The 17,135-nt window shown below is 43.2% G+C and overlaps 1 long non-coding RNA gene across 2 annotated transcripts in view; it reads right to left on the bottom strand.

The window, feature by feature from the left end:
- Positions 1–7,210: 7,210 nt before the first annotated feature.
- The window catches only part of LOC135314958 (uncharacterized), a 33,005-nt gene continuing 23,080 nt past the window's right edge, over positions 7,211–17,135 (bottom strand). The window contains exons 2-4 of one of the 2 annotated variants that reach the window (XR_010374371.1): positions 10,296–10,405; positions 8,623–8,915; positions 7,211–7,601 (exon numbers count right to left, since the gene is read on the bottom strand). This is a non-coding gene — a long non-coding RNA (uncharacterized LOC135314958). The remainder of the gene's footprint in view (positions 7,602–8,622; positions 8,916–10,295; positions 10,406–17,135) is intronic. The other variant, XR_010374370.1, reaches the window with a different exon arrangement.

Here is a 17,135-nt window from a genome sequence, read left to right as displayed (position 1 = left end):
ACTCCAAAGGCATCTGGGGTCGGATCTGGTAAATACAGTGATTAACAATTCTCACATTCTGGAACAGTCAGTTCAGCACACCCACCAGGCCGCTATATCTAACATATACATCAACAAGTCAGCTGGAGGGGCTGGCATTTACAGCAAATCACTCAAGTCTGTACCTCTTGATTTCTCTGCTGCTCTTTCAGTGCTGCAGAAACGCAGAGGTTTCAAGGTGACAGGTCACTCAGGTGATCTGAGCTGTGCAATGACTTTAATTACTAAGTAAACTGAAGAAATAATACAGAGAAATGAAAGCTGACTTCTATCTCTGAGTGAAAAAGGACCTAATTAGATGGGTTAAATCGTGTTCCAGTCTGCAGAGGAAAGGAGCATTCCTTTATTATTCTTGTACATGCAACCTAGGCCTTCACCCCAGCTTAGTGGGTGTTACTAGGCTGGACTACTCATACAGTGAAGTGTCAGGATTAGTCCCTCGCCCAGCTGTTGAATTTATACAGAGAAGTCTAGGGACCTGCTGATTTGAGTAGAAGAGGTGATTTCTCCTGGAGCAGTGCTGCAAATGAGGAAAATAAGTGAAATACAGGCACAGCATCCTCAACTGCCAAAGGAAGTCTCAACGATTTCTGTATGCTGATGATCCTTGATGAAAAATCTCAGCTCCCAGATAAGACTTAGAAATAAATCTGCACACAGAAATTGTTCAGGGGCTGATCCAGCACTGCCAGAATTCAGTGGCAAGCATCCTCCTATATGCAAATCAGGCACTCGGTGCTAGACTTTTAACCTGTGATACAGCTGAGTAACTTTATAATCCAGGAGACAGTGATGTTAAAGTTTGGGCTAACTCGATTACCCAAGGAACCATTCTAGCCTTATGTTGTTATCATCCTTTCCATCCGGGGACAATGGACCTTCCAAAAAAGCTTCCCTGACATAAGATTTGTTCTTATTTGAGCCAGCTTTAACACGTAATTGTTAAATTGAGCAGGCGGTTGACTTACTATATTCAGGGTTAGCTTCCCTACATCAATTATTTTAAAGATCACCATCTCCAAATTCCACTTCCATAGCTAATGCTTTAATGTGATTCTCCTGCAGAAAAGAAAAAAAAAAACCCAAGCCTCAGCAAATGGAATCTGGCAAGAAATGAATCAAATAAACTTAAAATAGTGTCATGGTACCTATACTGAATTTCATTTGACTGAAGCTGTGCGTCCGAGAACCCTACTGTTTGTAGCTAAAAGAGAAAAGAATTGATGACATCAGCAATTTGCCTCATTCTATCACTATAGGATGATAAATAATATTTTCTCCAAGTCCTTCTGAGTTCACCTGAAGTGGTTTTAAAGATTGTATACAGTGTATTTGTACTTAAATTATTCTACTTTCAGAATCTTGGAGAGCTCAAACAGCAGGAGATAATTTGTAGGACAGCTTGAGACAGTTTTCTAACAGTTTTAATATTCCTGCAGTTGTTGTCTTCCTTCCTACAAGGCACAGAACTAATGTTGCGTTTGAAGCCCTCTTACGGAGCATGCTCATCCTCCTCCTCACCGGTTTGGAGCTTTTTTGCAGGAGGGAAAACTTCCCCTGAAATCTGGGAGGCTTTTGTCATTGGTCTCAGTGACAGCAGCACCAGGAGGTGCTGCTTATATTTCCTTACTGGTGTTCACAGGTGCTTCTTGGCTTTCCTCACTAGGTCTGTTTAGCCGCTTCGCCTTTCCTTGACCAAGCCCAGTTTAGTTGTTTGCTTGAGTTTTGTTCGTTTGCATTCAGCTAGGCTTTGGCCTGTGCCCTCGTTGTTGGTTTTAAAGCTCCAGATATGCCTGCTCTTGCTGCAGGACACAGCTAGGCTCATGCTCTACTCAGGGTCTGAGTTACAGCCGTGGACCACTGCAGGAGAGATGATTTACTGCTGCTCTAGCCTGGGCCTTCAAGGGATTCATGGTAAGGAACGTTCCTGTGAAACCAACTGTTATAAAAATCAGGCTGAGGGGAAAAAAAAGGGGGTGGATAGAAGGGTGCTCATGCTCAGGGTGCTCCATCTCTTCATATGCTGTTGCTGTTACCCTGGTCTAAATCATGTCAAACTGCAGCAGATTGCATTGCAACTGGAATGAAACATAGCTTTGATATCTAGCCTCAGCGTGAACCTTAAAACCTCAGACTTTTCTGAAAATGGCCTAGAAAGTTAAATCCACCGCAGAAATTCCTCCTAGTCAAATGTTATGTGACCAATGGATGTAACCTTTCAAATGCGTTCAACCAAATTGTCTTCTCAAATTATCAGGATTTGTTCATTTAAATTGCTAGTTTCAAATGCTTGAATTTTTCCTTCTTTTTTTAAAAATTATTTTTGCAAGTTCTCACCTTTGCAAAGCTGGAAGTCTTTGACTAGCTAAGGGAAAAAATACCCACTTTTTTACATTAAAAGTAATATTAACCCTGTTCCTTTCTTTTCCTGTTTCCTCCAAGTCTCTCAAATGTTACCCTGCGCTGGAAAGATGAACCGGGCTGCAAAAATGAGCAGGTTTTAGAGAAGGATGAGTATTTTCAAAAGGACCGTCCTTCTGTCTTGGCTGGCCCCAATCTCCTGCTTGCCATGAGAGACACAAACAAACCTTTCCTTGTTCCTTGTGGCCAAGGAGTAGACAACCCTTGGGTGCCCCAGAGCTGAGTCTTTTTTGGGGCAGGCAGCTTTCCATGCGTTTTGGTAAATGGTGGGAAGTTTCTGAGATCAGAGGTGGGTCCCTCTGTGTGTACTGAGATGCCCCAAAGTCCTCGTCCCTGACCTCAAACCTCTCTTTATCTCCTTTCTCCCCACCATTCAGACAGGGGGCTTCCTCTTATCTCCATCACGTACCAGTTCTTACCTTCCTTTGCTGCACTCCAGCCTTCAAGGGTGGGAAGGAGGCTCTCCACTGCAACACAGAGGGTGAGCGCATGCACAGTAGGCGTGTGGCCTTGCTCTAGAGTGGATGCTAATTCCAGCAGTATCCCCCATGCTTTGAGCTGCAATAATTTAGGAACTGGTGGTTTCCTAAAGCCAGAGGGCTTTTTTTCAAACAGTCTGCAGATCGTACTTGACTAAAGGTGTAAGAGTCGCCATCAATCCCTGGTTGCTGGGAATTAGTTTCTAAAAATTCTCCAGTGTTCTTATCTATCCCATTAGGTATTCCTTTACCTGAACAAAATCAGACTTTCCTTCGAGCAGAAGAGCAAAGAGAAAAGCACACCAGAGGCTGTAGCACTTCTACAAGACTGCGTGCTAATATAACTATTTCAGTCTTTAAACGTGTGTTTTTTCTCTCTTTAGTCTAAACAATTTGGTATTTCTTAAAACACGAAGCAGCCTGGATTTTTAACAATGTGCAGTACAAAGAGTTTTTACATTTTCTTTTCAAGCAAAACTAAAGAGTGGAAGCAGCAGCTTCACATTGCTCAGACACTTTCATTTCTGCTAAAAGGAACTGGTAGTTTGTTTTCCTTAGCAAGCTGCAAACCCTTTTTATCAAGCTTGCAGTGAAAGCCTGCGAGAAAAATCTCAACCCATCAATGAAAGCGGCTTTCAATTTTTGACAAAAATGCAAAGGGGAGCATCAAAACAGAGAGTTACACTCTCTGGGAGTGAAAAGGGAAGCATTCTTACAAGAAAATGGTGAAAATGCAATGTTTGCTGCCATGAAAAACTCTGTTTACTAGTAAAAAGTGTGAAATAGAGAGCTAGAGAAGATTCACAGCCACTCAGAAAAAAAGTCAGGATTGATGTATTAAGTGAAAAATTGCTAGTTTTCTCAGAAATCCCATCTGTGTGGTTTAGTTTCCATCATTTAGGAGGCATAAATAAGCACACATACAACCCCCTGTATATGTTTATATATATGTATATAATTTATGGGCAGAAAATGAGTTTTGTGGTTTTCCTATTGACTTGGAATATATTCACCTTCATTATTGTTCTAGTAATGGTTTCCAAACCGCACATTTCTCACTTCCATAATTTAACATATTGTGGAGTTAAATTTCTTTAGACTACAATTTTTGTTAAAAGTCAGGCTATTTTTCAATAAACTGCAACTCTTTCATTAAGAGGAAAAATGTCTTTTTACCCCTTGATCATTGGTTTAAGTCCTGACTAGCGCCAGTAAGCAAGGACCTCCCTTAAGTACAACGCTTTTACTTGACTAGTATGGACTCTTTTTTAATCCAGAGAAAATCCATTTCATTAGTTAATGCAGAAGCATGGAATATAAATCTGAACAATAAGTTTTCAGAAAAATTACCAGCTTTAAGTAGAGGGGATGAATGGATTTTCAAAAATGTTCTCTTCGGCTTTGCCGCGGGGCCCGGGACTCCCCTGAAGCAAAGATCAGTGCAGGGCTGTGGCTGTGCAAAAAGCTATAGCTTTGTGATGGGCAAAATTAAATGGTTTGCCAGACTGAAATTGTCCCGTCTGGGAGCTGAAAATGTTTGAAGCAAGAAAATATCCTAACAGGAGTGTACTAACATTAACAGAGATAGTCAGGGCCATGTAAAAGAAATCTCTGTCTATGAATGTAACTTCCATCCTCTGAAAGACTAAGCTCAAGTCTACATTAGTTGTTCAGTCTCCGATTACAGTTAACTGATGGAGACGACATCTACTCATCTTACTAAGAAAGGCACCCATCTTATTCCACTCCTCAGGAAGCTCTCTTTAATGTTGGTTGTCTAATTTGCAAGATAAATGTGGTGAAAGAAGTGCAACTACCTAACTCTAAAATTAGAATGTTTGTCCTAAATGATCTGTTCTAGCTTGGGTTTAATAAGTTAGAAGAATCATGAGGAGAACTTGCCCAAGTCATGCAAGATGCCAGACAAGGTTATGGTAATTGTTGTTTCTTGCCTAAAACAATATCTGAAACTGTGGTCCTGCATTCAGATTCTGTAGATCGATTCATTGGTAGCATCTGAATTTCTGTTGTTTTCAATAAGTGGCCAAAACACTGACCGGGTCCTACAGGACAGTGAGTCAGATGGGATCCAGACACCGCCACAGGGTCTTCTCCAGCAGGTTTGAACTCATTGTGTGCCCCCGTGATTTCCCTGCCCCCGTGGAGGCAAGGCTTGCAGGCACAGAGCAATGAGCACTCCAGGACCTCTGCAGGACTAGGAACTGCTGACGCCACCCTCAGAAAGAGCTGGGTCAGCACTGAATTGACTGGCCAATGGCTAAGAGCTGCCAAAATATCTTAAAAGCATTGGACACATGCATGTCCAATTCAAAATGTATCAAGAGAAGTCATCATTTGTAATTGAAAACGTCATCCCATTTGTAAATAAATCCATTCCAAATCTCATCAGAAGTGCCTTTGGCACTGAGAATAGCTCCATCTATAATTTTAAATTACAAACGGTTGATCCTTTTACAGCAAGAATCAACAGGTCTTCTGTATCTCTGCTGTGGGCTGTGTGGGTCACTATGGCATCTCTTCCTCCCTTCCCCACGCTTGTGCAGCTTCAGCTTTGTGCCATGGTGGCTCCGAAATGCCTGAATTAAAACAGCGTGCCAGCAGGGAGTTACTATATGGTGAAGTGCAATTAAAGGGCAAAAGCTGATGTGGCCGCAGGGCTGCAAACCTGCCATGAGAAGTAGCGTTCAGAAGCAGACAACAGGGGCCATGGATGGGAGGGGAGGAAGCCTGAGTTGTCTTGGGTTATGGCTCCTTCACTCGCTGCCTTCCACTGGCTGAGCGCTGTTAATTAGCCATCTATATGGTCTTCAACACAGCTCATGGGATACCAAATCTCTTCCTTTTACCTCGAGGAAGGTGGACTGCGTCCTGCTGTGCCACTGAGGCCAGCAAAAGCCTCAGGAGTGATCAGCCTCCACCGTTCAGCAAACCTCAGCGAATGACTGATAACTATCGGGAGTTTGCACAGTAATTACACAGCCTTCAGACTGCTCGATGGACTAGCACAAATTCTTGTGGCTACTGTTTCATCTTTTCTTCTCCCCTAGACAAGCCATGCCTCTTCACGTTTGCGAAGTGACCTGTGGGTAAAAACTCAACATGCATCAGCTGAGCTGGGCTGTGAGAATTTTCTACACGCATCCCGTTACCCTGCAGCAAACGCAAGATATATGGGGCAAGCTAGCCCTCCTTCAGGAGCTCGCAGCAGAACAGTTACTGCAGATGAGGCTGTGCATACCATCCTGACAGGAAAATAAGGCAGCTCTGTGAGTGTTTTGTGTATCCAAATCCCTCAGTGAAAGCACTCATCATGTTTTGAGGATAGTTTAGTGCACTGTGCTATTTATGCCACTAAATCTAGGCATAAGATCAGTTTCTGTAGCTGAGACAGGTGATCGTTCAATTATTAACATTTCAGAACTGTGGGTGCTTGACCACGCCAGGTGGATGACGGCAGAGGCATCAGCTCTGCGACATTTTTAACTCAGTATCATTCAAGATTACAGAGGTGAAACCATGTTTTTCAGAATTCTCTGTCACATTGTCAACAGCATTTTTGTATGTATCTAATTTCAAAATCTGCAGCTGCATCTTTATAGGGAGAGTATCTTTTTACATTGTGTTATGGTTTAGCCCCAGTGAGCAACTCAGCCCCAACGCAGCCGCTCGCTCGCTCCCCGGTGGGACGGGGGAGAGAATCGGAAGGGTAAAAGCGAGAAAATTGGTGGGTTGGGATAAAGACAGTTTAACAGGGAAAGCAAAAGCTGCGCACAAGCAAAGCAAAACAAGGCATTCCTTCACTCCTTCCCCTGGGCAGGGGGTGCTCAGCCATCCCCAGGACAGCAGGGCTCCATCACACCTAACGGTGACTGGGGGAGGCCAACGCCATCGCTCCCAACCTCACCCCTTTCCTCCTCCTTCCCCCAGCTCTATACGCTGAGCATGACGCCGTGTGGTGTGGGACATCCCTGGGGTCAGCTGGGGTCACTGTCCCGGCCGTGTCCCCTCCCAGCCCCTTGTGCACCCGCGGAGCCCGGGAAGCAGAAAAAGTCCATGACTAGTGTAAGCACTGCTGAGCAACAACTAAAACATCTCCACATTATCAACACTGGCTTCAGCACAAACCCAAAGCACAGCCCCACACCGGCTACTGTGGAGAAAATTAACTCTACCCCAGCCAAAACCAGGACACAGTGCCTAGTCCTTCATGCACAAGTTGGTTTTGTTTAATCTTCAGGCTGACCTTCCAATCTAAAGCAGTCTTGCGTTACCTTTCCCAAGGTCATATCTGCAGAATGCCGAGTCAGTGCATCTTGCAGAGTGCCAGTCTATTTTTTTATTGAATTCTAGTCCCTGATTATACTTGGTTTATTCTGCATGAGATCAACAAGGCAGGTGGAAAATCATCGTCACAGGGCAGCCGATGAATTTCCACAAATACTATAAGCAGGAATGACAGCTGCATATGGATTTTCACCCACCAGTGAGAAGGGATGTGCAATGTGGGTCGAGACAACTGGCTGGCTCTGTTAAAATAACTGTATCGTCCAAGTAGCCATCTATGCTTCTCAGTGGCCAGTGGGCAGAGAGGCACCTCCAGGGCATGGCCTGCACCTTAGGAGGGACCAGCTCGCTCTCCACCTGTAACACAGAGACCAGATAACCTTTTTGAAGACTTACCTTCACACATGCAGATCGAAGAGGTATGACGTCTACCTTTTGGGGGTTGGGGTTTTTTCCCTTCTGTCTTACTCTGCACACCCTTTGCGGGTAACTGCAGAAGTCTGACACGAAGCAGCTCCTCTGGATTGACCTGGGAGCACCCAGACTGCTCAAGAAAAAGGGAAGGGAACAGACCACCTTTCCTACCTCTAATCTCCTGCTATAATAGGAAGGCAGAAGCAGAAGTTTTTTGTACCCCTATAGATCCCATCCTGACAATGAAACAGGACTTAGCGTCTCCCACCTACATCAAAATAATTCTGGTGTGGATGTCAAAGCAAATGAGGATACATCTAGATGTTCAAGACTCTTCCTACAGAAGGTCTGCCAGGAGTCTCTAATGTGGAATAAGAAATATGGCAGCTCAGTCCTGCATGTGCTGAAGGCTTTTCCAGGCACCTTTGGTCTTCATGGTGCCTGCCTGTTTGATCCGGGAATCCACAGGTGATGGAATATACTGTGTGTTACACCATTACATTTTATACTGGTATATTTTATCATATACGCTGCTGAGTGCAGCTGAACTACAACGGCTATATCATCTTGACCTAGTCTGTAAACCATATGAGTGATATGCAACTTTCCACACCAGGTGGTTGTGGCGTTCATCACCCTCTGTGCAATAAAGGCTTGCTATTCCAGACCAGCTATTCTTTTCTGGGGTTTACTGGTACATAGCTGAAGTACCTCTACAAGAGGTACTCTATCCTTATGTATTACCATGTCCCTCACACTACCAGTGTCTGTGCCTATACAAATTGAAGTGAGCACCACATTTCCATCTATATAATTTCTAAGGCATGTAATGGGAACAAATTGTTGGGAACAATGAGACAGTTGCTCTGGCTTTTGACAGGAATACAAAAAGAAGTAAAGAATTAAGACATTCATCAGTTGGCATATTCAAGACACGCTTTAGAGGACCATGCAACTAAATCACCTTCACTCGGTCTACATCATGAAGCTGCATCAGTCCACAGCAGCTAGACATGCATCTGTATGTTCTCTAAAACACAGCTGTAGCTTGATTCCTACACCAGAGTAAATCTGGTGTGAATCCAGAGCAGAGCAGATTTGCACTGCTGTAGTGAATAGGTATTCAGGTGTGCATCTTACTCTTCTGCTGGTCTCACGCTGGGATAAACCTTTGGTTTCAAAGTCTGGCCCAACACTTATTAAGTTATCAGAGAAGAGGAAATAGAATATTTCTCACAGCAAAATGAAATCCAACATCTGAAAAATAAGAGATTTTGAGGCTTTCATTATGCCATGCAAGGTATTTTACAACACTTTTCAGTATTACAAGCAGTTTTTTGTAATCTCTGATGCAGTGAGGCTCTGATGCCATTTCCATAAACTGAGCACAGGAAAGCAGAATTAATCTCATGTTCCTTTTCTTTTCAGAGGAAGTGTAAGGTCATTTTTGTCTCCACAATTCTGGCAGAGCACAACTGCAAAGAGAAGCCAATTCTAATAACACTTTATAGAGGTAATAGAAGAGGAAGAAAATGGGAAGAAGAGAAATAGAGAACAGCAAAGAAAATTATATGATACGTGGCCTTATCTGGTGAAACCCAACAATTGAAGGAATTTTCCACTGTCTTTCATTAATCAGTTTTTAATTAAAACAACTGCCATAAACCTTACACTGATCATCAACATGACACTGACCGTTATATCATTGTGGCCCAAATTAAACACTCTAAAAGGTTACACTCTGACTTTGATTTTGGGATAATGTGGGAGGGTTGGCCCCTATGCAAAGAGATATGATGCTCATAAATCTTTCATGGATCGTGGCCCTGTTCTATGAATTTAAGTCATTTAAATTGTTCTGTGTATTTGCTGACCTTAAAAAGGGATTTTGATGCAAATTCTGACCTACTCTTTAGCATGTGAAGGAGTCCACAGTTGGTCAAATGTTAGAGCAGCTAGGCTTGTATCTAGGGTGATTTCATCTAGATAGCCTGGCTACCAAATGAGATAATCCTTGGAAACAGGGTTTCTGATCTAAAGCCCTTTGGCAGTTTTTGACTTGGTATTAACAGGCTTTGGACTTGGTCCCTGTGGCCTCCAGTGTTTCTGCAGTGCTGGAGGAAAGGAAAAAGGAAAAGGTCCAAGATGTGTTCAAATTAATAAAGAAGTTAAAAAACCCAGATTGTATAGGTGGAATAAAGCAGGACTGAGCTGGTAAAGGTGGAGTTGAGGAGAATTACTTGTTCTCTAGGTGCATCACCTCCACAGGCCCTTCTCTTTGCCTGATAGCAGAGGGTGTAAGGCTTAGAGCAGCCCTTCTGCTTCCCTGAAGCCTTGCCCAGCCTTGCTGCAGACGCAGCCCGTGGCAGCGGAGGAGCAGAGCAGGACCGCAGCTGGGCTGCGCACTCCTCGCATCGCTCCGCTTGCCTCTCCCGAAGGAGCAAAGTAAAAAGGCTATGAGCAAACAGACAGAAGTGCCATGGGTGACCTCCCGAGAGCCTCCCCGGGACAGGTAGCGACCACAGCAGTCTCAGTGCTGTTGAGGCCAGAGCGGAGGGCAGCAGAGACACGCTGTTCTGGCTTCAGGACAACGTAAAAAGCAGAAAGCAACCCCAAATTCCCTTGAGAAATATATACCAATTCACCCTTGCCACATGCCGTTTCTCCTGCCCGGACCACGGGAATGTGTTTTGCTTTTTCTGGTGACTTCGCTCTTCCAAGCCAGAGGGTCATGTTGACCTTTGTTTCTGTAATCAGTTTCTATAATAAGCACGCTTTAAGCACATGCACGCACGGAGAAAATTAAGTGAAGCCTATGCTACTATGTTTATAGTTAGACACCCCGGAGGCACAAAGCAGGTTGCTGCCTTTCTGTGAAAATTCTCTTTCCAAACATATCTACATCTGTTGCACGGTGCATGATTAAAACCACAGTCCTGCAAGCGATAGCTACCCCTGCCTGTTTACCAGGGCTCGCACAAAGCCGCAGCTTGTAACAATGATTGCAGTCTGCTCAAGGGAAATAGCCTTTATGCTTTCTATTTGCTTTCTCAATAAGGAAAAGTTTTAAGAAAAAAGAATGCAGGCAGTGTTCCCTGCGACTTCTTTGTTTATCATGAAATGTGTGTCTTTAGCCAGCATGGGGAGAGCTGAATCTCATGAAAAACCTGCCCAAGAGCATGAAAGCAAAGGGTTTCTAGGACTGCTGTTTCAACATTAAAGCAAAAACTTTAAGGAAGAGTTTCTTTACGAAAAGATTCTCCTTTGCAGAGCCTGAGAGCTGGTGGAGAGCTGATAATAGCCCCCCAACTCTGCTTTCTTTAGGCCAAAGTTGAGAGTTATCAGACATCATAAGCTGTTGGTACCACTTTTCTTCTGTTGTTTCTGCTTATGAGCACATAAGGTTTCAACCACATCTTAGATAAAAAATTTATATATATATATGTATAAACCAAAACAAAAACATAACCAAACCGCTTACTCTTTTTTTTTTTTTTTTTAATGGGGATTTGGATTTAAGGAGTAGGAACTGAAAATCCAGAGGGCTAAATCCAATGGAAAATTAATATCATGTTCCTTGTCCTATGGATTCAGGTGCAAAACTCCCCTGCATATATTAGGATATAGCCCTGGCCAAATCTTCAATCTGAGTTTAACAGCACGGAGGACACATGCGCTTTAGTCTGGTTGGTGTCACAGGGACAAACCCCATCTAATTATACACCAAAGAAAATCAAGTCAATTTATAAGCGTATCAATGGAAACAAGCGCTTAGATTTCCACCCATAGGATTACGTGGCTTCGCGTTTGGAATCACTCACCGTGCGATTCACGTCACCAAATTTCGCAGTCTCAAAGGTAACACTTCCCCAAGATGCCCACCTTGGCTGTCCCCTCTGCGCTCTCTGGCAGTGGAGAGGGACGGGCCCGTCCCCCAGGAGTTACTTTACACAAATGCAAAGCCTGTGCGACATCCCTTTGCGCGTGAGCTGCGCGGCCACAAGCCTCGGTGAGCCGCCGCGCCACGGGAACGAGAGGTTCAGAGGTCGCCTGCAGGCAAGGAGGGGGCAAGCAGCTCACATCGAGCACTCGCAGGGCAAATACCATCCCGGCAAGCTCACCGGTTTTGCACCTAGTACTGCTGAGAAAGGGACACGCTTGTCAGCAAAGCTGTTCCTGAAATATAATTTCACTGGGAAATTGTAATGAACGCTGGAATAATGTTTAAATAAAATTGTTTTCAGCGATACATGTAGATAGCAATGTTATCTTGCCAATTTGTAACATTTTCTCAAATTTCTCACGCCAGATGAAGTCTGAAAATAGGTCTGCACCATGAAAGAGGGATTTTGTTTTGACGAACTAAATTAAATGTTTCGATTTTTCCGCTTTCCTAGTGTTTTTGTTTTGAAATTGTCTTTTTGTTTGTGTGATAAAAACATGAAAATTTGCTCTCAGTCAGAAGGAGACATTAGTCTGAATTCAGATAAACCAGAAAAATATATAATTTGGAATTATTTTTAAAAGGGATTTTATTTCAATTATTTAAAAAGTTTTCAATCAATCTGGGACACTCAAAATACTGAACAGTGAAAGAAACAAACAAATGGGAAAATCCATTGTTTTCATAATTCCGCCGCTGAATAACAGCACGCCTTGCAGTTTTAATTAAATGGTTTTCATGCACTATTTTGATTTCATGTTTTCAGAGAAATATTCGTAGTGGCGACTGCATACTGTGTACACAAATTGTAAATACTTCCAACAACAATAGGTACCTGATGATGATTCATGTGCCATATGTTTCAAGGAAATATAAGGAAAAAAAACATTAAAGCCCATTTGTCTTCAATATTTGCTTCTAGATGGGGCAGTGACAAAATTGTGATTTCTGGCAACAGAGCGCGAAAAGCAGAATCGTGATTTACATGCACATAAATCACCAGAGAAGGACAAAATATCGCTTTCACTTTATCCATACGTACAACTGTAACGTCATTTTTTCTTTTCCTTACGGGATTCTGGAGTTCCCAAATGGTGCATTACAACTCTCCACACCGCGGCTGAGAAGTGGCAAAAGGAACCACGGTTTCAGCCGCCTGATTTCCCTTTTTGTTTCCCCAGGATTTGGCAACTGAAAGCTCTGACAACTTACCTACATCGCCTGCTCTCCCTTGAAATCTCAAGGGACTGGGGCTTTTTCTTATCTCTCAGTGGGTCTCCCCCTGAAATTCTGAACCAACCAAAACCTCAGCACTAAAAAGTTAATGTGTAGAGTTGTACGATTATTTCAGTTCTTATTTTTCTTGCTTCCAGTATGTCTTGACAGAAGAATGACAATCTGATGTAAATGAAGGTTACCAGCCACTTCCATTTAGGTAAAAAATGGTATTCTTTTTTATAAGGGGAAGAAAGAATTTAAAATACCAAACAATCAAAAAAGAAATCCTCTCTTTTTAAAAAAAGGCGGCTAAGTCAATTTGAGAAAACAAAAGGCTTTGGAAAGCAACGACTTCCCAGGGTCCATTTTCACAAGAAAATCTCTTTTGCCCCTGTAAAAAAAGTTAAGAAATCACAAAGTGGGGGGAAAAAAAAAAGTCCTTGAAAGATAAACCCCATTTTTCAACCAGCACGACTGCCCTCCCTGAACTCCTCCGCCACAGCGTAACACGGTGTGGTTGAGGATAGAGAAGCTCAGAGAAATTACACAGTGATCACAAAGGCCTCCGAGTCAATTTATTTTAGCAATTTCTTTAAAAAAGAGGGGCAGGGGGAGGATTCCTTTTGCTTTTTGGTATTGCCGTAGCAAAACCACGCTGTCCCTGAAAAGCCCACAGCTGGTTTCTGTTATTGCCGCTCACGCAATGCGCCCGGGTGTGTGTTGCGTGTACGCCATCGCCTTCCCACCCACCCAGCTTATGCCAAGGCCAGGAGAATGCTCAGGCGATGCGCAGGATAATCTATCAGAAATCAATTCCGTGGTCTAGGAGTAATTTATCATTATATGTCGTACATCCGTTCATGTTGGTTTTTGAATTAAAATGAATCTAATATGGTCTTACGCAAGACGGAACAAACAAGATGATTAAGTAAAGAGATGATCAGAAGCTTGTCTTGCGTTGTTGAAATTATTGAATTTGGATTATTAAAACCTCTGGCAAAATCCAATCCCTTTATCAGGCTAGACTGCCAGCAGACTCCCAGCACTCATTCTGAAACCAGGAGGCACGCAGCCACTTTAAAAGTGACATGGCGATGTGTTTTATCTATTCCTTTTCCTAAAACCCTTTTGTATTTGTAAGCTCGGTACTAATGAGGCACTGCGGTGAAATTCATTGTGCTTTGCTACCTGGAAGTTTCCTATAGTGAAGATGAAAGAGATGCTTATTGGAAGTCTTTTTGTTTTTGCTTTTGTTTAGCAAACATAAATGAGATTTTTTTTTTTTTAATTTAATATTATAGCAGAGCAGTGATCATATAACACACATATAGTTTTCTGTCTAATTGCTCTGCGTATCCGGAGCTTTGAAGTTAGTCCCTATAAATATCTCTGAGATTGAACAAATACTGCTTTTGATTTCCACCCGAGGCAAAACAAACAATTTTATTCTCTAGCGTGGATGGATTCTGACTTGTGTTTCATGCTAGGAAAAACTCAGAAACAAAAATTCATATCCAGCTGCTCTCTGTAGCGCAGAAATTCAGAAAAAGAGAACAGAAACAATCTGTAATTCGGAATTTATTGGCAATTTGCTAGCGCACTTATCTGCAACAACACAAGCGACATGAACAATCGGAGCACAGAGCTCTCTGGTCTGGAGGCCTTAAGAAAAGGATGTTTGAGAATGTGTGAATAAATCGAGGCTATAAAAAGAGCAGCAAAAGCATTAGGCTAAGTAGGACTAGAGCAAAGTTAACTTGCCAAGGGGGGTGGAGTCGGGTAACTCTTCTTGCACGTAAAGCTTCTGGTGCTGGAAGGCTGAGGGGAAAAATCCTGAGCACAGCTGGAGAATAATGGAATTGTATTTTCATTTTTAAATGAAGCTTCTCTTTGTAAATCATAGTAAATACCTCACCCGTAATTCTTTGAGAAATACTTCTAAAATACAGCTGTGTTCTGAATTTCCCGGGTGATGGAGCCTAGCCATGTTATCCTTTTTAAACAGATGTGGTTTGTAAATATTGTCACTATGGCACTTTAACCACATCATCGGATGGCTGTGGAGATGAGGCCAGCTGTGTCTCCTCACCGGTTTAGCTCCCGGAACAGATGTCCTACCTCGTGGGAAGGCAGCGTCTTGCAAATCACCGCCTTTGAGAAGTGCCACCATGGAAAAACATCAAGACATCCATCATCTTAACGTTTTCTTTTCCTACCTGAGAGCAAAATTGCAGGTGGATCTAAGTGCAAGTTACAGGATGGATCCCACACACACTCTGAGCTGAATCAGGGGAGACTTGACTTTAACCCACCTTGCAGTCATGCCAGTGTGGCATATGGCTATTTGAGGAAAATCCTAATGCTGAAGGCTGCCTCTCCGTGTTCCACTGCAGAAGGGCTGACATGCCAAGCTAGGCTCAGGCCAAAGTGAGAGAGAAATTGGACTACAATTTGCATGAAAGGAGAGCAGCAGCACTGAGGAAACTCTGGTGCGCCCCCGGCTCCTCTGCTAACACTGTAAAGCAAGCTGGAATCATCGCAGCTACGGGTTTGGTGAGTTTTAAAGAGTGACGGGGCTTTGGGCTGGTGGGGTCCCACACCAGTCCAGGCTACAGCAGAAATGAGGCTCTTGAGAGACATTGGACTGGCTTGTACACTGCTGCTTCCCCTGCCTGTGACCGGTGGAGAAGGATGATACGTTGATGTCTCCGTACTGCATCTTTATTACAGCCCCATCCAACCTGCTCTAAATTACTCATGACTTTCAACTGGCAGAGAGGATTCAAGGGTGACCTAAAATCTCTGTGGCAAGATGAGTGCCTGTTTGAGAAACCACCCATGGGTTTTCCTTTGGTCTAATCCTGCCTGCTGTGCTCGGCACCATCAGCCACAGAAAACAAGCAGTGCTCCTGGCTGCTTCTGCCCCTTCCTCCCCACTGTTCCATAGGACCTCCACTAACAACGTGCGAAAGGAGCCAGCAGGTTAAAACCTGCTGTATTTACTGAAATATGCCTTTGGAAAGGATCAAAGCTGGTAAAAAATTAGCGAGCCATTATGTAACTAGTCTGCACAGGAAAAGTGTCCTCTGGCAAACCCAGGAATGCCCTCATCCCACTGAATGAATGAAGGTTGTTTACTTCATTTTCTTTTCAGGTGGTTAATAAAGAATGGTAGAGAGGTAAGAGAGTCCTGGTAATTTAGTAGATTCCTGGCACTGAATTTCCTCTTATTGGATTTTATTTAATCAACTCTAATTTTTCTTAGTGAATCTTAACTTGTTCACATTAGAAACTCTTCCAAGTTAATTAACATAAAATTTCCTTCTTATTCTCGAATAATCAAACTCTCATGCTCCCCCCGAAGGTGTTCACATGGAGTTCAGCCATGGCCTCTGTCCTCCAAATGCCCTTCCATGTCCAGTGATAGGGGAAAGGACACTTAATCACGCTGCTCACTTAGTCTGAGATCTGTTACAGAGCCTGGCTTTTAAGAAAATCTTGAAAATAGCGTTGAATTAATGTCTTCCCGGCTAGAAGTCAAAAAAAGTCTTCTACTTTGAAGAGACCGAGCATAAAAAGCCCAAGTTATGAAAGAAAATTTTAAAATATTCTGGTTCCAGCTGCCCTCCCACACTGAAGTCTTCACCGACATTTTAGCACTCTTTCATTTATCTTGGTTTTATTCTCAGCTTGACATCTTTTCACTCTGTGGAGGACCTCAACCCCAGCCATGACGAACTCCACCAGCCTCCTCGCTCCTCTGCCCTGGTCTGCAGTGGTGTTCCCAGCCGCACACCATTTCCTACATCATCTCAGATGGCTTTGGCATCTCAGCAAACAGCATCTGGCCCAATGCAGGTTTTCCTGCTGGAACACACAGTTTGAGGATCATTTGGCTCCACTATGATACTGGCAGGCTTGACAATGACTAAGCTATAACTAACCACATTATGGCAGACTGGGGGGAAAAAAGGAGAAAAAAATGATTATACTGGGCAAGGGGAACATGAACCCAGGAGGAAGTGTTGAGTTTCTGTGGTTTCCATCCAGACACCTGAAGAAGGAAACTGATGATGAGGGTTTCGGTGAGATGTTCACTGCCTGTTGTGTCACTCCTATGGCTGCATATGGAGAGCCAGCGAATGCAACTGCAAACCTCCCAGTATATTCAGTGCGCTTTGGCTGAGGTATCAGAGGCCCAGCTACAGAACTCAAAGTTACTCAAATGTGAAAAAAAAAGTCAAAAATAGGTTTTTAAACATGGAAGTCTGAACACAGAGCAAAGAGTTTGCCATAAAAATAATTGTACCCTGTTT

The sequence above is a fragment of the Phalacrocorax carbo genome, chromosome 9, assembly GCF_963921805.1.
Source record: "Phalacrocorax carbo chromosome 9, bPhaCar2.1, whole genome shotgun sequence".
Lineage (NCBI taxonomy): Eukaryota > Metazoa > Chordata > Aves > Suliformes > Phalacrocoracidae > Phalacrocorax > Phalacrocorax carbo.
The sequence above is the reverse complement of the archived record's forward strand: the minus strand, read 5'-3'. Positions and strand labels throughout refer to the sequence as shown.